Source organism: Anastrepha obliqua, chromosome 1, assembly GCF_027943255.1.
Source record: "Anastrepha obliqua isolate idAnaObli1 chromosome 1, idAnaObli1_1.0, whole genome shotgun sequence".
NCBI classification, from domain to species: domain Eukaryota; kingdom Metazoa; phylum Arthropoda; class Insecta; order Diptera; family Tephritidae; genus Anastrepha; species Anastrepha obliqua.
This window is the reverse complement of record NC_072892.1, coordinates 157695306-157717325: the sequence shown is the minus strand read 5'-3', so window position 1 is coordinate 157717325 and position 22020 is coordinate 157695306. Positions and strand designations below refer to the sequence as shown.

Here is a 22020-nt window from a genome sequence, read left to right as displayed (position 1 = left end):
TAGAATCGTTTGTTTGCCTTTACAGAAATTTGTTTGTGCGTTCTTTCTTATATGCAAATATCCAAGTGAAAATTGCATGACTTTGAGAAATGCTGGCAAAAGAAATATTCTTATTTATCATAGAAAATTGTTTACTCAAACATTTGCATTTTGTCATAAAAATTTTTACATAATTTTTGAAGCAAATATGTGGCGTGAAAGCTCAATGCGACATATAAAGACTTGATTCGTTCATGGGTGCGAAGGTTCCGCGCAACAAGTTCGATAGCAAAAAGCCCATGGCCGGTGTCCCGCTGGACATTGAAAATATTGAGCTCGTTGCTACAAGTTTGCAGGATAACCGACGCCAGTCCGTGCGCAAGAGAGCGGCTGCTCTGGAATTTTCAAAAACTATTGTGCCTGAATATGGAGGATCTTAGACTTCACCCCTTCAAAACTCAAATCTTGCAGTCACTTAAGCCTAATGCAATTTTGCGTAAAAATTTGTGCGAGACAATTTTAAGACGATTTCGTACGGTAAACTCTTACTTTTATGGTGATGAAGCCCATTTTCATTTAAATGGAAGAAGCTAAGCAAAATTTGCCATTAATGGTGACCTAAGTAGCGAACAAAAATTGCCATTAGTGGTCACCTAAAGGACAGAGGTCACTATTAAAATATTAACAGCCACTTTACAGTCCCAAAGTGACGGTTTGTTGTGCATTGCCACGCAGCGGAATAATTGTACGATATTTTTTAAAAATTGTCAAGTGCAAGCAATTTCTGTGTCTTTTGTCGGCGCTTGCTGAACAGGTATCAGGTCAGTCCATAAGTTCGTGCGTTTTTTGAAGGTGGTCTTAAAATTAATAAAAAATATGTTTAAAGTATTTATTAATCAATAATATATTTTCCTTTATTATTTACAATGACTTCCCAACGTTTGGCAAATTTTTAATTCCCTGCTCAAAAATTTTTTGTCCTTGGAGCCAAAATACGCTTCGAAATCCCTTTTTAAAGCTTCTTTTGAGGAGTAGTTCTTATTACTCATATGGCATTGAAGTCCCCGGAAAAGGTGATAATCACAAGGTGCAATATTCGGAGAGTATGCTGGATGCGGCATTAGCTCCCATCCGAGCTCGTTCAGCTTGCTTAATGTTTGCCTTGCGGTATGAGGTCTTGAGTTGTTATGTTATGAAGGGGACTTTAGAAGGGGTCAATTGGACTTTAAAATAGTCAATTGAATTTACAAAGCGTTAAAAGAGTTTTAAAAGGCTTCAATTGGATTTTATAATAGTCAGTTGAAGTTAAGAAAGCGTAAATTAGATTTTAGAATTGTCTGTTGAATTTTAGAAAGCGTCAAAGGTGTTTTAGAAGGATGCAATTGGGCTTTGGAATAGTCAATTGAATTTCAGAAACCGTTAATTGGATTTTAGAATAGTCAGCTGGAATTTGGAAAGCGTAAATTGGGCTTTAGAATAGTTAATTGAATTTTAGAAAGCGTAAATTGGACTCTAGAATAGTTAGTTGGATCTTGAGAAACGTCAAGGAGATTTTAAAAGGTGTCCATTGGATTTTATAATAGTCAGTTAAAGTTAAGAAAGCGTAAACTGGATTTTAGAAAGCATCAAAGGGATTTTAGATGACTCCAAGTGGGCTTTAGAATAGTCAGTTGAATTTTAGAAAGCGTAATTTGGAGTTAGAATAGTCGGTGGGTTTTATTTGCTTATGTGCTCCATAAGTTTAACAAACTGATCTTTGATTGGCATTATAAATTTCAAAGGTTTATAGGACAATTCTGCTGAAAAATTTACTAATTAGGAGCGAATTTAGTGACTTCTTGAATGCTTCTTTATCGCTTAGTTAGTTGAGCTGCCATATAGACAATTATACAATGCAGCGCAAAATTAATCACCAATTTTTTTTTTTAATAAAAAATTGATTTTGAGTATAGAAATCTTTATTTTGACCTTTAAGCACTCAGCACTCCATTGCTTGTCTGGTTGTGTACCAAGGCTGTCTAGTCCAAAAGTGTAAAAAATGATTATTGTACCACGCCGTTTGTAAAAATTTCAAATAAATCCGATAGAATGACTAATTTTGTGACACTTTGTAGTTGCAGGTTTGAATCGCATCTTTGTAGAAATCTTATAAAATTACCTACTTAATTTTTATTTATCACGTATAGTAGTATTTTCTAGTATCGTTTTAAATTCATAGAATAGAATTAACTTTTTTATATCAAATGATTTAAAAATTATCTTAGCATTTATCCAAACCTAGGCCATTATCACTAATCTTCTGCAAACCATTCTAAATATGGTGAATTTTGTGATTAAGGATGCAATTCTCTGCTGAGAGATTCAAGTTGGATATCGAAGTAATCTTTGAAAAGCATTGAGTGACAAGCAGTTTTACGCATAAAAACCTTCGTAAATGGTTAAGGGCTAGCAAGCTTAAGAGGGTTGAGACTAATTGCATTCACTGGCCACTGTAGATGTGTAAAAAAAAAATTAAATTGGATAAAAACTCGAACTTGAAAGAGCCTTTTTTGTACTTTTTCTTGTATTAAACAAAGGCGTGAATTCCATATGTGCAAACACATTCGCATAAACATTTAAATGTAGGATTTGCTGTAAACACCAAAGCTCTCTGAAATCACTTCCTTCCTCCTTCCTCCAGTTGGCAATTAAATTTCGCTATATTTTGCGCTGAAAATTTCTTATTTCGACATATAATTTTTCTAGTGATCGATGTTGATGGAAAATAAATTTTGCAATATTTATATTATTACACTGCGTTACAAAAACGAACTTTTTTTCTGTCCTATGAACCAAATATACTTTTTCGGAAAGGGGAGAAAAAATAAAAATACACGTGTATCGGCGATTTTCATGTACGCGTCAGAATTTTTTTTTATGTATAAAATATACAGCTCGTAGACGGCCTGTGTAAAAAACTTTGGATCAATTTTTAACCCTTTTTCCGTGATCCAATCGCGCTGAATTTCTGCAGGCAGACTCGTGGAAATGTTTTTATTATGTAAAATTAAAAAAAAAATTTTATCAATTCTCAGATTTTCTTGAATTTTTTTTTTCTAAAAAAATTTTTTTTTCTAAATTTTTGGCATAACTTGAAGGGATTCAAAATTTTTAGACAACTTATTAACCTTTAATTTATTGTTTCATACAACACACTCTGTGCCGTTTGTTCCAGTTCCGGAAGTTCCGATCATCTGACAGTTGCGCTACTAGGAGACGTATACTTTGACAATTGTTTTAAGTTATGTTGCGCGAAAACGTCTTTCTGTATATTTCATCTTACGAAAAATGCAGTGCCCGACTCGAAATAACTTTTGTTACGCTTGTGGCTTATTCGCACCAAGTAAAAATTTTAAAAATAATTAATATATTACGAAAACAGTGGTTAATTCGTTTCAGAAAATATTCAAGGCTGCTTATGTTCCTTACTTGTGGTATACTCCGGAAGTCGTGTGCGACTATTGCTATAGAAATTTATGCAAGTTTACTGATGGAAGGTCAACAATAAAGTACTCTGTACCAACAATTTGGCTACCACGTACGGAGCACTGCAGTGAACTGTGCTACTTTTGCGTAACTTTTACTCAAACTAAAGGGTATCAATACTTTCGCCGCAACAAAATTCGCTACGCTAATGTAGAATCGGTTATTCCAGTGGTTCTGTACTCACCAGAAGAACGTGTAGCGGCTGCACTGGAGATTTTAGATGATGTTCCCGAATTAAGGGATGGAGAACCAACAGTAGCACCAACAATGCTATCAATATTTCTTGCATCGAATGCGAGATGCGGGGAACCACAAGTATCGGAATTTGTACCAACATCCAGTGAACTTGGGACTGCAGTGCCGCATTTAATAACGCAAGCCGACTTCAATGTACGAGAAGGAAATTTGGCAAAGAGAACAGCCGAACTCTTTGCATCACGCTTTAAGCAGTGGAATATAGTGGCGGCTGATTTTAAAATAACAGCCGCTCGTGATCGACGTAGCAGTATTCCATATGACGAATTTTTTAAAAGGCCTAAGTTTCTCTAAAAGCATTAAAATTTTTAATGTAACAATTTTTAATTTTAATATAATAAAATTAATAAAAAAATTCGGGGTTTTATATCTCTATTGTAATGCGGAGTGGAATACCTTTCTTTTGATACCCACATTGGCATATCTCATGAAATTTTTTTTTTAATTTCGAACAGGTGGCAACCCTGTGAAACATTGCCAGTGGCAACACCTAGGTGAAAAGTCTAGAAATGTGATACACTGTCTGTGTGCCCAATTTCATTCAAATCCGTTAAGCTAATCCTGAGATCGTGTGGCTATACAGATATGCATACAAGAATTGCTCGTTAAAAGTTATAAAAAACAAAAAAAAAATTGTGACGTGTATATGAAAATCACCGATACACGTGTATTTTTATTTTTTATCCCCTTTCCGAAAAAGTATTGTATATTTGGTTCATAGGACAGAATGTGTGTAACGCGGTGTTATTATTAGGCTACTGCGCACTGCGGCCCCAAAAGAGATCTGTTGTGAAAAGCTGAGGTAACCTATATTTGAAGGCTTTTTGAAAATTTTAGCATATTCTGGGGTTTATTGTTCCATACTTTATATGGAGGTACAGCAATACCACCAAGAGGCTGTAGCCGTTTTCCACCTAGTGTAGGACATTTACAAAGGGTATGTTCTGAATTTTCGGTGTTCATTTCACAGAATCGACAGATGAAGGTCTCAGAGAGATAAATTTTATTTAAGGGGTATCTTAGGCTACAGTGGCCTGTAAAGTAACCAGTTAGAAGTCTTAACTCTACTCTGCTGAGTGAAAGTAGGTTAGCAGAAATTCCTCTAGAATTTCGTGAGTGTTCAACGAACTTCTTCTCCTCCTACCTTCTGAGAAGTTCGTTGATGTGGACCTTTGTTAGTTCACAGAAAGGTTCAGGACTAATTTTCCAGTAAATCACAGGCATTCTAATGGTTTTGATAATCTTCGAAACACTTTTCATAGGCTGAATCAACAACTAAGGCGAAGAGTTGCCTCAAAATTAATATGTAAAAAACTGACAACAGAAACAAAAAACGAATTATTTTGACAATAGCTGCTCTCGAATTACGAGTAATAAATAAAATAAAAAAATTCTGTTGAATTTATTGTCACTTATAATTTAGCAGCACTGCATTATTTTCGTTTTAACAAACTGCTTTTCAAAGCGCCCCACCTCAAAGTATGCTAACTTATTTGAGTCTGTGACAAACGGTCAAAAGTTAAGTGTCTTGCTCCAACCCTCATATCGCTCAAACTATTATGTAGTTCTATTCCTTTGAAAGTATTGCCCCTGAAAGTATGCAAAATATAATATACAAAAAAGTATCTGTACTTGTGCTTCCCAAGCATATCGCTTGTGAGTTAAGATGGTTCAAAAACCGTCGCCGATTCGCTATTTCTCTGCTCGCTATGTTTGGGCTCTGCTCGCTTGACGGAAAACTTGCATGTGAAAGTTAACGAGCAAGCTACGCCATCAACGAGTAAGGTTATTCTCAAAAAAATGGTATAACTCACAATGTTCAATACTGCTAATTCTATTTTCTGATATTAAGCAAGCTTCATTTCTAGTACTCAATAAGTGCTGCCAAGCTACTTTTCGCGACTCTCTTTCAGTGCTGCCCACTCTCTTTTCTGATATTAGGCATCTTTTATTACTAATCTGAATTAGTACATCCAAGCAAATGATATTTTTTGCAGCTCTCCTCCAGTGCTGCCAACATTTGTTTATTTATCCCACTTGCTTCATCTATTCATTACTCGCTTACGAACGTTTCATCAACGCTAAATTCGTGATATTTTCATATACAAATTCTTCGCTTGGGGAGCAGCGGAATTTTCCAGCGAGCAGAGAAGCGGTGAATCGAAAGCGGCTAATATCTGAAGAATGACAATTGAATGCGACTCGAAGATGGCTAGTGCCGTTTGATCATCACTACATTTTTTCTTGTTTTTTGTTGCTTTCACATACAAATTATTCATTTGCCTAGCAGCGAAGCGGTGAATCGAAAGCGGTGGACATTTCAAGAATGATAGAATACAATAACGCTTAGATTGAAATGAAATTTTGGGAGTAATCTTGCGCGGACATAACTTTGCATGGGCTGTGAGAGAGAACGGGGGTAGAAACAGTCAAATTTTATCTACAAATATTGAAGGTTAGGTTAGGTCAATGCCAACAAAACATAAATGATAGGAAACAGTATAAAAAGGAAATGGTTTGTTAAAAAACAAAATTATAATAATAAGTCAACAAAACTTTACATTTACGTCAGCTAAAGCGCTGATGCTGTCAAATTCACTGAGCGCCGAGCAGCAATAAGCCTACTGCCTTTTGCTCTCATTCTTCCTCGGATACTTTTTGAACAGAGCAAGCACAGTGGAGCATTGTGCTGCCGCTCAACATACTCTGCACTACTTACGAGGCGAGGCCAAGACTCCTTTGTGGCGCGTGCCATTGTGCGCCCAGCCTCGCCGCTACATTACTTTTTCCCACTTACACTCTAAAACGACGAGTACATAACGGAATTGATCGAGCGCTCTCTTCGTTAGCCATTGTGCGCGTATAAACGATGATATTCGTAGCTGAAAATAAAACATTCCCTTACCCGATTTATTTTTAGGATCAAATATTCTTCATAGCAGCCGACGTAGCGACGATGAAAACTTCTGCTCGACCAAATCGAATATGTAAGTGTTTAGACGGCGCGAGCACATCGTGGCTGAAAGATACTCGCGGCAAGTCGGTAAAGCGGAAAATCGGGAAAAATACTAAATGTACAGTATTTTTTTTTGTTAATCATCTTTTAATTTAAGTGTGCTTAATTAACTTGGAGGCAGCTACAAACGAGGAAGATATATAAAGTATTTTTAAAATTTTCGAATTTTCGCAGTACGTGTAACGCCGCCCACTTTGTTGTTGGCGAAAAGTGCAATTACAACTCGCAATTTTAAAAAAGTTGACCATCTCATAGCCATAGCTTGGCAAATAAATGGCAAATAAAAAATAGAAAAACGTGCACGACTTTTACTAGAATATAATTTTCCAATCGACGAAATTTTGGGTACTCCTGGTCATAGGGAAATTATCGAATTATCGGCAAAAAGTGCCTTAGAAGCAAAGTGTGTATCTATAATACCATAAAATTCGTGGCGAACAGTGTGTGGTGCAATATACATACATACATGCATACATACACACATACATATGTATGCATGTACGTGTAGTATAGCTTTTTGTTTCGTGTTGTTGGTTTTGATTATATCTTTTGGATTGAATTTAAATTTGTGATTTCGGCACGAGTCCACCATACGGATCGATTGACTGCCTGCCTGCATGTGGGGATGGCTCAACAGCTTTACGCTTTCCGCTTTACGCTCTCGTTCCTGGTTGCGCTCGCTCGCCTCTTACCGCCTCGCCTCCTCTACTCGTCTATGTGTGAATATCACCAGATCGCTGTACATATACGAGTACATACATAAATGATTTTCAAATGAAAATTCTTCTTGCGTGTTAGCTAAAAGTTATTTTTAAAAAACATAGTACATACGAGTATATATTTTGAAATAATGCGCGACTACCAGCAAATTTGTGACCGCATGTGTGTTATGCACAGAGAGCGCGCGCGTGTGTGTGTGTGAGTGTGTGCGTTTCAGTGGCGTACGAAATTTTCGTAACGTCTTGTTAAATTTTATACTATCTAAAATATAGAGAATATGGCAATTAAAGTGTATTGAAGTAGAAAGTATCGAAAACGAGTCCAACCCAAACCAAACCAAACCAATTCAAATCGATTCGTTGAAAGAAGCTAACAAGCTGAAGAAGAAGAAGCAAGAAAAAGCAAAGGAAAGAAAAAATACGAGTAAAAAGTGCAATACAATTCAAAATCGATTCGTCTTTGTGTAAAGTGCCTGATGAGCAGTTGTTGATTTTTTTCAAGATTAATCGTTTTAAGAATACCTGCAAAACGGAGCAGTATGAAAACTGCTTTCTGCTGTAAACGTCTCGATTCCTGGACAATTTTTTAGTGGAAAACGCGTCGCTGCTATCAAATTGGATTTATTCGTAAAACTCAACGCCTACGAATATCAAACGGTAAATACATTTATGTACGAAATTTCCTATCCATTCTTATGCTATGAATCATTGATTATTATTTTGGCTGCGCTGAATGAATACCGAATCACCTCTATCATCATCGTTACCTGCTGCTGCTGCGCGCACGAGTGCGCCCGTGAGCATTGTGCGCCTTTCGCGTCATCGTGTGTGTGCCGAACACGTCAACTGGCAGCGGTGGTGTTCTGATAACATTTTTGTAACAATTTATTTGGGGTTAGCAAAAATCACTTTCAAAGTCACGATTTCATGCCGTATTTCATTGTATGATGTCATTATTATTATTTTTTTTGTTTGTTTTTCGAGTCATTAAGTGCCACTCGTTGAGTTTAACCGAGAATTTTTGATAAAATTTCAAAGTGTATCAGTTCTTCGGAAAGCTCATCAAATGTTTATATGCGCTCATAAATTGTAGATTATTTTTCACTAACTTGATGGATGACTGGTAGTTGCATTCTGAGGATATTTTATTTTAATAATTCACCTCGAAAGTACTTTGAATGTCAAAAAATACTGCTTTGGCGGCACATTACTCAATGACTGGATGGTTGGCATTCAGCTGGAATAAAATTGTTTAATGTTTAATAAACAAATGTGCAAGTGCAGATGCTTCGCTAACCACAAAGATCTTGAAGCCATGGGATTTTTTTTTTGTGCGGTGAGGTTGGGTTCAAAATGACTTCGCACCATATAGTAACCGTCGTTACTATGTGTGTGATGATTCCACTGAAAATATCCCTCCTCTTCTCTTGGATTTTTCCCTCCACACCGGGACTGCTTCCGCATTGCTTCGAGGTAGAGGGCCAAGACGGCGTCCTAAGAAGGACACTTACTTACTCACCCTGCGTCCAGGGTCGCCTGTTTTGAGAAACCTATGCCCAATGCTCTTCAGCATAACTTTCCATTTCGCGCTTCTTTTTTCGGATAATATCCTCCACAAGATTTGCGACGGCATTCCATTTTTCTTCGTCTATCATCATTTTCTCGATAATTTCTTCAGGTGTAAATACACCAATAGCTCGTTGCAGACCTGTTCTCTCTACGTTCCACCTCTCGCATTTAAAGGAGGTGTGCTCCGCATCATCACACTCAGTATCTCCATATATGCAGTTTGGTTGGTCTCGCTGTCCATCTGATTAGTCTCGCTGTCCATCTACCATACCGTTCAGAGTTCCATCTTGTCTGCCAAAGTATGAGCGTTTGAACTCTAATATCGGAGAAGAGTGGTACTGGGACTCCTGTGTTTTTTGCCTCCCATCTTCGTTTGCGCTCTTGTGCTAGAATATCTATAGGGATGGTTCCGCTGATAACTAACACCGCTGCTTCAGATACTCTTCTGTATGACGAAGCCACTCTGAGAGCGCAAGTGCGTTGCACAGATTGCAGAGTTTTCCGCCGGCATTGCATCCTTAGCGAAGCTGCCCATATTTCGCATCTGTATAAGAGAATCGAGTTCGTCGTGTCCATTAAAAGTGTTCGCTTGTTCTGCGTTGAACTTCCAAGGTTTGCCATGAGCTTACTTAACATGCCTCTTACTTTGGCAGCTCTTGTGGCAGCATGATTTATGTGCGCCCAGTGAGTTAGCCTTGTGTCTAATTGCACTCCTAGGTACTTGACCACTCTTTTTGTCGATAAAGTGTCATCGAGTATTTGCATGTCTACTTCTAATAGAATACGTCTGTTCATTAGAAGGATTAGCTCTGTTTTCTCTGTGGCCAGCTTTAATCCACGGTCTTCTAGCCATGTCTGAACTCGGATCATCACCTGATTTAACTTCCTTTTAGCTTCGTCAGTGTTTCGGGTGCTTATTACAGCTGCAATGTCATCTGCGTATCCCACTAAATTCACATCGTCAGGCATCTCTATTCGAAGGATTTCATCGTAGCTTATATTCCAGAGTTCAGATCCGAGTATTGATTCTTGGGCCGCACCTGCTGTTATTTGTTTAGTCTTACACCCTTCTCGCGTTTCGTATAAGAGCATGCGATTGCTTAGATAGCTACGAATAATCTTCAATAGTTTATTCGGGATCTTGAATTTTATCTTTAAGGCTTCAATTACGTCGTCCCAACTTAAACTGTTGAAAGCATTTCTAATATCCATTGTGGCTATTAATACTAAGCGTTTGGAGAATCGATTACCTGCCTGGGCATGTTCTACACTAGCTATTACATCTTGGATGGCTCCTAAGGTAGATCTGCCACTTCTAAAACCATGCTGCCTGTCAGAGAGGCCGCCACTGTTCTTTACGGCTTCGCTAAGCCTATACATTATCAGTTTCTCAAAGAGTTTTCCTGCGCTATCTAGCATACATAACGGTCTATAAGCGGACGCTAATGTTGGGTCTCCCTTTCCCTTACTGATTAGTACTCAATAGTTTTTGTTTTTTCCATATTTCTGGAAAAATTCCTTCTTTTAGGCATGCGTTGTACATGTTTGGCGGCAGCAAAAGAGCGCGTTCGATTGCCAATAGTTTCAATATTTCTGCAACTATGCCATCGGGTCCTGGCGCTTTATTGCATTTCATTGCTTTTGCAGCATCCACAAGTTCTTCTTCTGTGAATGGGGCTTACCTTTTCGGTTTCCATATCAGCAGCAGGGGATTAGGCTCCTAGCTTTTTCATAACGATTTTGTAGCCCCCAATGGGTTATTGTTAGATCGTTTCGTAGCTTATAGCTTTAGCTTATAGCTTTCCTCAATTCTTTTCTGCTCTTTTTGTATTCTTCGGATTCCGTTATCGCCGGACCCAATCTTTTGGCTCTAGTATACTTTCTACGCTTATGGATGCACATATCTCTAAGTTCTGCGATCTCATGTGTCCACCAGTATACAGCATTTATTTTTTTTTTCTTATCTATTTTAGGCATAGATCCATTGCAGCCTATCGTAATGCATTGCATTGTTGTCTTGACTAGTGTTTTTGCTGTACTATTCGTACAAATCGTCGTTTTATTTTCGTTAATAGTTGCAAGGAGCGTCGCTGGGTTTGGCTTGTTTATGTTCCATTTGCGTGTACTTTTATTTTTATTTTCACGCACTCTTTGGTTTTCCATTTCAATGCAAAGCGTGATGTATTGATGGTCACTCCCATTGTAATCTTCCAGGACTCTCCAGTCTTTAGTAAAGGTGACTATGATTTCCGATGCTAGGGTTATGTCGGGTGTTGTGCCTTCGCAACCTGGCTTTCGGTACGTAGTCGTTCCTGTGTTGAGTACCACTAAACCTAGTCTGGCTGCCATGAACAGCACTCCTCTACCTCTTGAGTTCGTTGTCGCCGAGCCCCATTCGGTTGCTTTTGAGTTGAAGTCTCCCGCTACTATTAATTGCCCCTCTAAACTAAGGGCTTTGTCTTGAATACTTTCCAGTTTTCGGTTGAATTCATCTGTATTGTCGTTCGGTGTAAGATAACAGCTTATCATTGTGTATTGGCTGTTTTGAACGTAGACGAAACCATCGCCTGATCCTTTTGCGGTTATTACCGACTCGTCTTCGATCCAAGCTTTCTCAGATTGAGCGTATTGTTCGCTTATCACGACTGCTTGAACTCCTTTTTCTAAGACCATATGCTCCATTAGCAGGTCTGCATTTTTACTCCTGTGCATACTTGCTTGAAGTATAATCATATCTTATCTTGCCTTGGCATGTTCTTTTGTCATCGGGCATTTGCTCGAGCCTGGCATATGCTTTGTCTTGTCCAGTCCTTATTAGGTTTTTGACATCTAAGCCAGACAGTTTTTCGAGGCTCTCGAACAGTGGTTTGCCCAGGGTTGGCATTCTCTCCTTCCTTAAACCAGGGCATTCACAGAGGAAGTGGAAGATTGTTTCCTTTCTCTACGGTTGTTTACAACTGTGACAGGATGTATTGTGAGGGATGCCCATTTTGGCTGCTTGTTCTCCGATAGACCAAAAGCCAGTTATGACTGCCGATAGTCCCCAGGCGTCCCATCGTTTCATGTTTTAACAATATTGACGATTGTTTGAGGTTGTATGTGCGCCATAACGTTCTGCTAATTTTGCATTTCGTCCGGTCTCTCCATCTACAATCTGCGATTCGGAGGTATTTTAGGGGAATTGCACTCTTGACTGCACCGAATGGTGTGCATACCGATTCTGCAAGAGCGTTATTCATGGCAGATCCCCTTCTTGCCAGTTCGTGCGCTTTTTCATTACCTTCGATGCTCCAATGTCCCGGGACCCAGATTAAGGTAACTTTATGGTTTTCGCTCAAGGTAGTAGGGCTAGTCCTGCTTTGTTCCACTAGTTTAGAGGTTGTTGTAGCTGAATCCAGTGCCTGGATTGCAGCTTGGCTATCCGGAAGAATAGCTATAATGCCCTTAAAAGAGAAATCTGCGATTAGTAACCTACAAGCTTCTCCAATTGCCAATACTGTCGCCTGGAAGACACTGCAGGCATTAGGGAGATGCAAAATTTTTTTAATTTTAAGTCTATGAGAATATATACCAGCTCCAACACCACAATCCATTTTCGTGTCGAAGTTGTTTAGTGAGAATCCCTTATTCCATTTCTCCTTAGATTGAAAGAGAGTCGAAAAATTCCTATTGAATGTTACCGTCGAGGCGATGTAGTCAGTCCTCACCGAGGTTAACTGAGTTTGTCGCAATAATAGACTGGCATTACCATAAGTGTTTTCTTTCCAGCAACCCGCTTCATATAACCTAAATGCACTCAAGGTTGCCGTCTTCTTTATATGTAGGTCTATTGGAATTACGTGTGTCAGTACATTGAGAGTCTCCCTAGGACATGATCTGATTGCACCGTCCATTATTGCACCGGCTGATCTTTGTATTCTGGCGAGTTATTTCGTATTGTACTCTCTCCCTAGAGCTTTCCACCAAACTACCGAGCCATACGATAAAATAGGTCCTATAACCACCTTATACAGCCATAATGTATGCTTAGGTTGAAGACCCCATCTTCTTCCAAGCATACGTTTACAGGCATATAAAGCAATTTCAGCTTTCCTTACCCGTTCTTCGACGTTTAATTTCCAGTTATTCCAAAATTACCCCTAATTCCCATTAATTAATTTCCAAAATTACCCCTAAGTACTTTGCACTGGGTGAAAGTGAGAGGGTTTGCCCGTTAACATTTGGTAGGGTAAAGATTGCATTTTAGTCTGATAAACTTCCCGCAGCGTTTCTGCAATTTTTGTGTTACCCTGAAATATGTTTTCGAAGTTTTCGAAATAGGCTTATACTCCATTCGACTTCAGTATATTACGGTCGTGCCATTTCTTTAGTCAGTAAAGTCAGTAAACCATCGTTTCATTGTTGTTTCTGATAGAGCGGAGTCCCCGTAACACTTTTCAAGTCATTGCTTTGCTTGAGCGGTATTTTTTCCCATCATTATTAAGATTAAGACACGCAATTCTTTTTGATCCATTCTTTTGAAAATACCAAAAGTAGCGTCACTTTTAGCGCAATAACTCACGAACTAATGAACCGAATATCCTGAAATTCTAACAGCTGTATTTTTAAGGTTAGTACTAACTGAAAAAGATGTGAGTGCAATAAAACTGGTGTTACCTTTGTGTTAGGCCAGTGACTTCTCAGCCCATCTGATTTTTGGCCTTAAATGTTTTAAATATTGGAAAGTGACTTTTGTTTTAACATTTTCTTCTCGCCATTATCAAGAATGGCATTGAAAATATCTATTCTGAAATGATCCCAATTCGTCACGCGAACTTCTCAATCTCATGAGTCACCAGCTTGAGAGCTCCAAAGCTTTGCTTTCTTAGATTTTGAATTTTCTTATGTATATGCAAATTTGCTGTTGTTTTGCGTTTGAGGAAAATCACGTGGAAAATAACCTAAAGAGTTTTCGGCAGACAGGCTTCTCTCATAAATGTGCATGATTTTTCGTATTGCGGCAAAAAAACAGAAAACAATAACTTTTAAATTCCGCATTATTGTTTCAAAGTTTTCTGTATTACTTATATAGGTATATGTACATATGTAAGTATGTATATTAAATTTAGTATTTTAAACGTTAAATTACTAGTCGAGCAAATAATTCATAGTCCAATTAGTTGAGTTTGTGCTCCTCTTGTCCTAAAGAATTTCCAAGTACCCGACGTGCTGCTTTGTCATTTTGATTTTTCGTCCAAATATTGTTTATATGCATGCACATATTTATGTCCGTGTATGCATATTTGTTACATTTGTTGTTCAAAAGTATTCTCTCACTTACACATTGCCGCGCGAGATGTGCAACAATCGGTGTAACGACCTCGGTTAGCGCGCCCGTCGCCCATCAACACCTCATCGGGAAAAATAATTTTGATATTTTGAAAAAATATTGGCGGCAGGAAACAATCTTTTGTGTTGTAAGGAATTTATTGTATTCCTACATACGTAAATATGTATGTGCATTAGGGTGACGTTCACATTTCCCTATAATTGGAAATTTTATTGGCTCACCCAAACATGCGATGTTGTTGTGTGGCATGAAAATAAAATTCATGCAGTTTATGTGTTTTAAAATGGTTTTTAGAAGTCTTTGAAAAATTAAAATCGATTTTGGTTATGGTACGTTTCAGTTTCTCATGCATCATTCATCACATAAATATTAGCAAATTTTTGTTTGGAAATAAACACTTCTGCAGGGTGAAGTCGAAAAAAAGTCGGGTTGAAGACGAATCGGTTTGAAATTAAATGTGATCTTCTATTTCTTCTTCTTAATTTCTTCTTCTTAATTTCTTCTTCTTAATTTTTTCTTCCTCCTTATGCCTCGTCTTCGGTTTTCGAAACTCCGAGCATGAAACACCAAATGCTAGAAAAAGTTTTTTCTAATACCGGTCGCTTCCCGGCAGGCAATGGCAAACCTTCGAGCGTATTTCTGTCATGAAAAAGCTTCGAATAGAAAAGGATCTGCCAATCGGAGGTGGTATAAAACTGTAGGCTCCCCAATTTTGGGACAAGATTCTAATTAATTTAATTTATCCTAGTAGGTGGTCCAAAGACCGACACTGCGACCTAAAAGATCTTTTGTGTCATTTGGGACAAGATACATGCCACAAATAGTGTGGGGAGCTCGGTCAACCAAGCAACAAAAGGATGTAAGCGCCAAGTTCATATAAATACAGGGTTGCCAATTATCGACGGACCCATCTTTTGACAGAGACGTCAGATCGCTTAATGACATGCCGCGTTGGAAGCGTCAGTCCAAGCAGATTTTTACCATGGAACAGTACATGCCACACGAGAGCTCCCAAATTGTTGAAATTTACATTCAACAAAAGAAGTCAATTGTGAAAACTCAACGTGCGTATAAAATTTTAGATAATGTGAAAAGTGCGCCTCCTAAGAACACCATTAAACGTTTGTACGAAAGGTTTTCGACTGGTGATGCTCTTTCTAATCCAAAGAGGCCAAATCAAAACCGACCGAGGCGTCGCCAAGGACATCCCAAAATCACCGTTCTCAGCAGTTGAGCATTGCTCGGACCACTTTACAAAGAATTATCCGCATTGATTTGCATTTATTCCCGTACAAGATTCAATTGACGCAAAGATTGTTGCCTGCGGACAAGCCTCGCCGATTGGAATGGGCTCGAAGAGTCATCCAAATCCGTCGGGTCCGTCGAATATGGGCAACCCTGTATACAACATCAGCGAGATATCAACCCTGGAGCTACCAAGGAGGGCGAAAAGCGTTCAGACCCGCGGCTATGCTGACGACCTTCCTATCGTTGCGAGGAAACGAGACGCACTCGATGACTGTATGCTGGAGCTGAAACTAAAACAAAGCTAGTAGGTCTTGAAGTTAATGTCGATAAGATAAAATATCTCGTTAGGCCTTTAAGCGCCACACGCTATGGCAACCTGGAGGTCGGTCTATATATTTTCCACAAAGTGGAGAGTTTTATTTACCTGAGTGTAAACCTTAGCAGAGCTGCAGTCCCCCTAATCGGCATGAATGTTAGACTACAAGGTGCTAAAGGAAATTATTTTGCTCACTTGAAACTTCTCAAAAATAAATTACTTTCGAGGCTACAAATCTATATAGCACGCTAATAAGATCATTAGCAACATATGGCTGCGTAGCGTGGGTACTCTGGCATCTAAGTTAAGCTAGTTCAGCTTCTCCGCTTTGCGCATAAAATCTTAGGAAGGATATTTGTACCAATGTCGGAAGCTGATGGATCTTACAGAATCGGATAAAGTAATGGGATCGAACAGCTGATATCAGGTCACAACAGGGTGCGTTTCGCTAAAATTCAACGGCTGAGATGGTTTAGACAAATACTCCGGATGAACTAGCAGAATTACGAAGAAGGCCTTCAACTCGCTCATTATTGGTGGCAGTAAAAAAGCGTTGAAGACCGCCAAGAAGACGGACAGACGACGTTGAAGCAGATTTACGCCTTATAAATGCTAGGAGAAGGAACGTAATCCAGTCGTTTGGAGCGCGATTGTGAAGGAAACACTGGCTCACCTCGAGCTGGAATTGCTATGATGGTGATGATATATAAATCATCCAACATTAAGCAGCCAACTTTGTTTTTGGATAACCTTTTTACTAAATAGAAAAAATGATTTTGTGTAACGGATATCTTTTCTTAAGCGCTCCATTGCTTGATTGTTGTATTCTGCAGCTGTTTAGTTCTCAAGTATCACTAGGCCCCCTGAACCTTTTCTAGGTGTCAATTCTGCATCGATTCAGCTATGGATTGACGACTTCATGAGGTCTACGCATAGAAATCGTTGGTCTGAGTTGGGTTCCTCAAAAGTAGCCAAGTGCTTTGTGAAAGAACCAAACAGGAAATTAGCGAACTGTCTCCTAAAACTTAGTGGGAAAGACTTGAGAGTACTGGTGGGCGTAATCACAGCGCACAACGCCTATGGTCAGCATTTGGTTTCTATGGGAATCACTGACGACCCAATATGCCTATCCTGCCATCGGAATGAGGACACTGCAGAACATTTCCTCTGTTGCTGTCCGGCGTTTTCTAGAATCAGGCTTAGGCTGTTGGGTTGCAATGTTCTGTGTATGGATAAAGTTCTTCCTCTTCCGGACCTCTAAGATTCATCAATAAATCCAAAAGATTCGCGGAAGAGTGACCTCAAACCAAATTTTCCAGTCTTGCCATGCATATATCTATCCTGTCTTGCTATTCTTTCCACTGTAATCTATTCGGGTGTAGTACAAATCTTATCTGATATAATATAACTATCAAGTGTGATTGGCGTACGACTACATTTGCTAAAATTATAAATCTTCCGATAGGGTGATTAATTTTGCACCACCTTGTACACATTTTCTGTACACATTTCACTGAATTTTGAACTTTGTTGCATGAAGAAACTTTTAGTAGAATTTTAACCGTTATACCTATCAATTTTTTAGTGTTTACCTTTTTCCAGAAAAGAGACAAAAAATACCCATCCATTGAGGAGTAAGAGGGTAAAATGTTCCACAAAAATGATCCCCGTTGTTTTTTACATAGAATTACTGAACAAACCTTATATCTAAACTGTAAGCATCTCACAGTTTCTTAGGCCGATTTACCACAAGAATGTGCAAAACGTGGGAACTGTGATCTCCACTAAAAAACTTCTGATGTAAACTTTTAAATCACCGATATGGGTATATTTTTTATTTTTGCTCCGCTCTACCAGAATCGGACGCCCGATCAAGTGATTTCTTTTAGTACATCGATCAATAAAATGTTTACTGTAAGAAGAAAATGTTTACTCAATCTCAAAACGGAGCATTCTTCTTCTTTTTCAGACGTTTGTTGCACCTTAAATTTCTTTTTACCTTTTTTGCATCTCCACGAAATGTACGCACACTTGCTTCAAATCAGATTCATTTCCCGAATTCACATATAGAAGAACCCAAATTTTTCTTACAGTATCAGTTCGGTTAATGTACTATTTCCAGCTCTCGGTACAAGCGTTGCGAAATTCGCTTAACGCTTTGGGTCTTCTGAAGTGGAACGAGCATTCTCGGCATCCACCTCGCGCTGCCTATAGATATGCCAATTTGATTGTAGAAGATGTTCAGAATGATCGTAAATGTTTGGGGTAACCATTTATTTATTTTTTAGTTATTTTTTTTTTTCGCACTTGCATCCTCCAGAGCAAGTTTTTCGACGTAGCCTCTATCAAACAGCTTAAGCGTTGATTGTTTTCTATAGATTATTTGGTTTGCTTGCACCTGTGAGTTGTTGTTTTGCGTGAATAAGAGTCCTCGTGAATAGTTGACGTGCTCAGTAGGAAACTTGATCTATCTGACTGGTTTCTGTATCCATCGCTATCTTAGAGGGTAATAAAGCTGACTTGACTTAGCAATTATAAGTTTATAAGGACTCCAAGTCATCATAAATTCCTAGAGTTCCAGTGTAGAATATAAGGCCACAACGAATTTCTTCCATTCGGGTCTGTGTGCCAATCTCTTAACTTCACTCCAGCTAAGCTGCATGGCACGGGTTTCTGACTCCAGCAGTCGTCTCCAGGTATTCGCTAGTCTTCCACGTTTGCGGCTTCCTTGGGGGGTTCCAGTCAATGGCGGCTCTTGTTAAGTCACCATTTCCTCTGCGTAGAACATGCTCAATCCAGCCCCATATTCTCTTTAGGATCTCTAATAGTGTTGGCTTCTGCTGGGTTCTGGCCCATAAATCAGCATTCGACATAATATTTGGCCAGAATATTTTGAGAATTTTTCGAAGGCATCTGTTTACAAAAACAAACATATAGTAAAATCGACTTTACGTTGGAGTTAAAAATTCGGAGTTTTGTGAGAAGTGAAATGTGTGATGCGTTTCAAATTGCCAATTGCGAGCCAAATGCCGTCACAGCTTACTTTATTCGGTCTTTGATATCATCGCTCGAACCTCCAGAGACTCCAAATAGTGCTAAGTAAACAAACGTTTTGTCTCTCTGACATTTAGGAGTGGTTTGCGGTCTTTGGAAGTCATTGACAAAAAACAAAAACACATAATTAAAGTAGCTTTAGCAGTAGGAAAACACGTGAGCTACGAAGGTCGATTGAAAAGTCCGTGCAAAGTCAGAGAGATGGCATCATTGGCGCTTATCGAGATTGTGTTTAGTTAGTATGTAGTACCTCTTAGAAGAACACACACCAAGCTTCAGCCAGGTCGGTCCATGGTTTTGTGTTTAGCATTCGTTTGATTCGCGGAAGTCGAGTGATTTTCGTTTTACATCACAACAACGCACCAGCTCATGCCGCAGCAGTTGGTCTGGCTGATCTAAATAGATCTCACATTAACCACAAGGGCCCGTAGTGTTACCGGTGTTGTTTGAGTCGTGTTAAACATAGTTCGTGATTGTGTCTTGGCGAGTTTTAATAAAGAGTTTAAGCTTTTGCCAGTAATATCCTTCAGAGCCGATCCCAAGAAGTTCTTACGAGTTCTGCTAAGAGCAGGGCAGTGGCAAAGGAGGTATTTTAATGTATCTCGTTCTTCTTCGTATAAGTTACACGTGTCGTTCTGGACCAATCCCATTTTAGCTGCGTGATATGTAATGAGACAATATCTCGTCGGTACTCCAACCAATATTTTAAGTTCCTTCCTTGGGAGTGATAAAATAGAAATAAAGTTGGTTGTTTTCATGTTGCAAGTTCGTGGCAATATTTTGGCAATCCTGTGGGAGGTCAAGACTTCCTGTATAGGCTGTACTTCCAAAGTTGGTTTCTCGTCTAGTTTCGTCTTCAAAACTGTGAGTTGTGAGAGTGAGCGATATATGCTCGACGTACTCATCCTAGGCAAGCGAGTGCCTGCCTTAGCAAGCTTGTCAACTCTCTCATATCCCTCTATTCCCTTGTGACCTGTCTATTTTCGCAGAGCTCATCCATTTTGGATCTGCAGTGTTACACGCATTCCGAAAAATTAATGAAAATAGGGTTGCAACTGGTTTGATATCATCCCTATTCTCCAGACTTGGCTGCCTCGGACCACTCGGAATGCTATTTGTTTCCCAACTTGAAGAAACGGCTGGCGGGAAAAAAATTTTAGATTAGTAAAATCTGTGCGGAAGGTTAAAGTAAAGAGTTCCATTGGCGAATTGTGAGAAACTTCTGTGTTTCTTTCCCATTTTTTTAAATAGCCATGAGTTAACACCTAAATATTAAATATTTATATGAAATCAAAATTCTGTAGGTAGGCATGACAGGAGTTGAAAACTAGCAGGGTGCACCAAAATTATGAAATATTAAAATGTGAATATTCCCAGCTTTTGATAGTCTTATTTAAGTTACCACTCAGTTCTGTGTGATTTTCCTTAAAAATATTGCTACAAATTTCGAAAATTTCCACTGAGTCGTTTCCATCTCCAACTCCAAGGAAATGGCAAAGCCCTAATGTACTTACATACATACACATGTTTCTCCTTACGTTTCCACTGTCGAAATGTCAATGCAAATGCATTAAAAAGCATTGAAGAGCGACACTGTGAAGCAGAAGGCAAGCGAAAATTAAACGAAATCGAATTGACAGAAAAAATAAGACAATGAAAAGTTTGGGAAGTGGAAAGAAAATATTTTTTTGTGCGACAAACAACAGCAATAAGAAGAACAACAACAACAATAAGAACAACAACAACAGCAATAAGAAGAAGAAGAACAACAACAAGCAACACCAATAAGGACAACAACAACAATAAGCAGAACAACAACAATAAGAACAACAACAAGAACAATAAGAATAACAACAACAACAACAATAAGAACAACAACAACAATAAGAACAACAACAACAATAATAATAAGAACAACAACAACAATAGGAGCGACAACAACAACAATCAGAACAACAGCAACAATGAGAACAACAACAGCAACGACACCATCAACTACGAAGAATTTTCGCGTTGTTACTCTTCTTGCAAATGATTGACAGACGGGCAGATCAAGAGACAGACATACCAACAAGCGACTGCAATTTGCAAAAGTGCAGCAGCGACGGGAATAAATTGTGTTTTGCCAAAATAATTATTGAAAATGTTGCGCGAGATTAGCGATGGCTGCTGTGCTGATGCACTGCACTGTACTATTTTGCTCGGCTGGCTTGTTGTTGTTGGCGTCAAGCGTAAATGAACTTGACTAAAATACGATAAAAATTAGCAGGAGTAAGCAACTGTGGTAATACATAAATAAATACATACAAACATACGTGCAGACATACATACATACATACATACATACATACATACATACATGCATACATATTAACGTACATTGGGGTTTGACTGAAAGTCGCCTGTGGGTGTTCTTAACAATTTGACAGACAGTTGCAAAAAATAAAATAAATAAATAAAAATAAACTCAAGGGTGAGCCATTTGCGCGTGCAAATTCCTTTTTTGTTATTTTTAACCAAGAAAAAAAGAAAGCATAAATTTCGAAAAAAAATTATATAAAAAATGAAAAAAAATTACAAATAAATGAAATAAGTAAGCCTAAATTCGGTTTGGACAGTTGAAAAAAAAAATAAACAAAAATAAACTCAAGGGTGAGCCATTTTACGCGTGCAAATTCCTTTTTCGTTATTTTTAACTAAGAAAGAAAGAAAGCACAAATTCGGAAAAAAATATATACAAAATTAAAAAAAAAAATATATTATAAATAAAACAAATAAGGAGGCCTAAATTCGGCTCGAACCACGCATTTTGGTAAAATTTCCATTGTACTGGCTGTTAATTTTTGGAATCATACAAATTCATAGACAATGTCGGTTAAGGCTTGTGGCATCAGAGCGATTGAGATAAATTTAATTTCAACTTACATAGAACAAGTGGACGTGGTTTTTATCCGATCTCAATAGGTACATAGGTTGTGTGCTTGTCGTGACGGCATACTTAGACTTTTCG

The 22020-nt window shown here is 38.5% G+C and overlaps 1 protein-coding gene across 11 annotated transcripts in view; it reads left to right on the top strand.

Annotated features, from left to right (window-relative positions):
- The window catches only part of LOC129235964 (serine/arginine repetitive matrix protein 2), a 256950-nt gene that overhangs the window by 120387 nt on the left and 114543 nt on the right, over window positions 1-22020 (top strand). The window contains exon 1 of one of the 11 annotated variants that reach the window (XM_054870091.1): window positions 7290-8151. The exons of the other annotated variants lie outside the window; for them this stretch is intronic. The gene's annotated coding sequence lies outside the window, so the exon portion shown is untranslated. Of the gene's footprint in view, window positions 1-7289; window positions 8152-22020 lie in introns of those variants that run through there. 11 annotated transcript variants of the gene reach the window in all.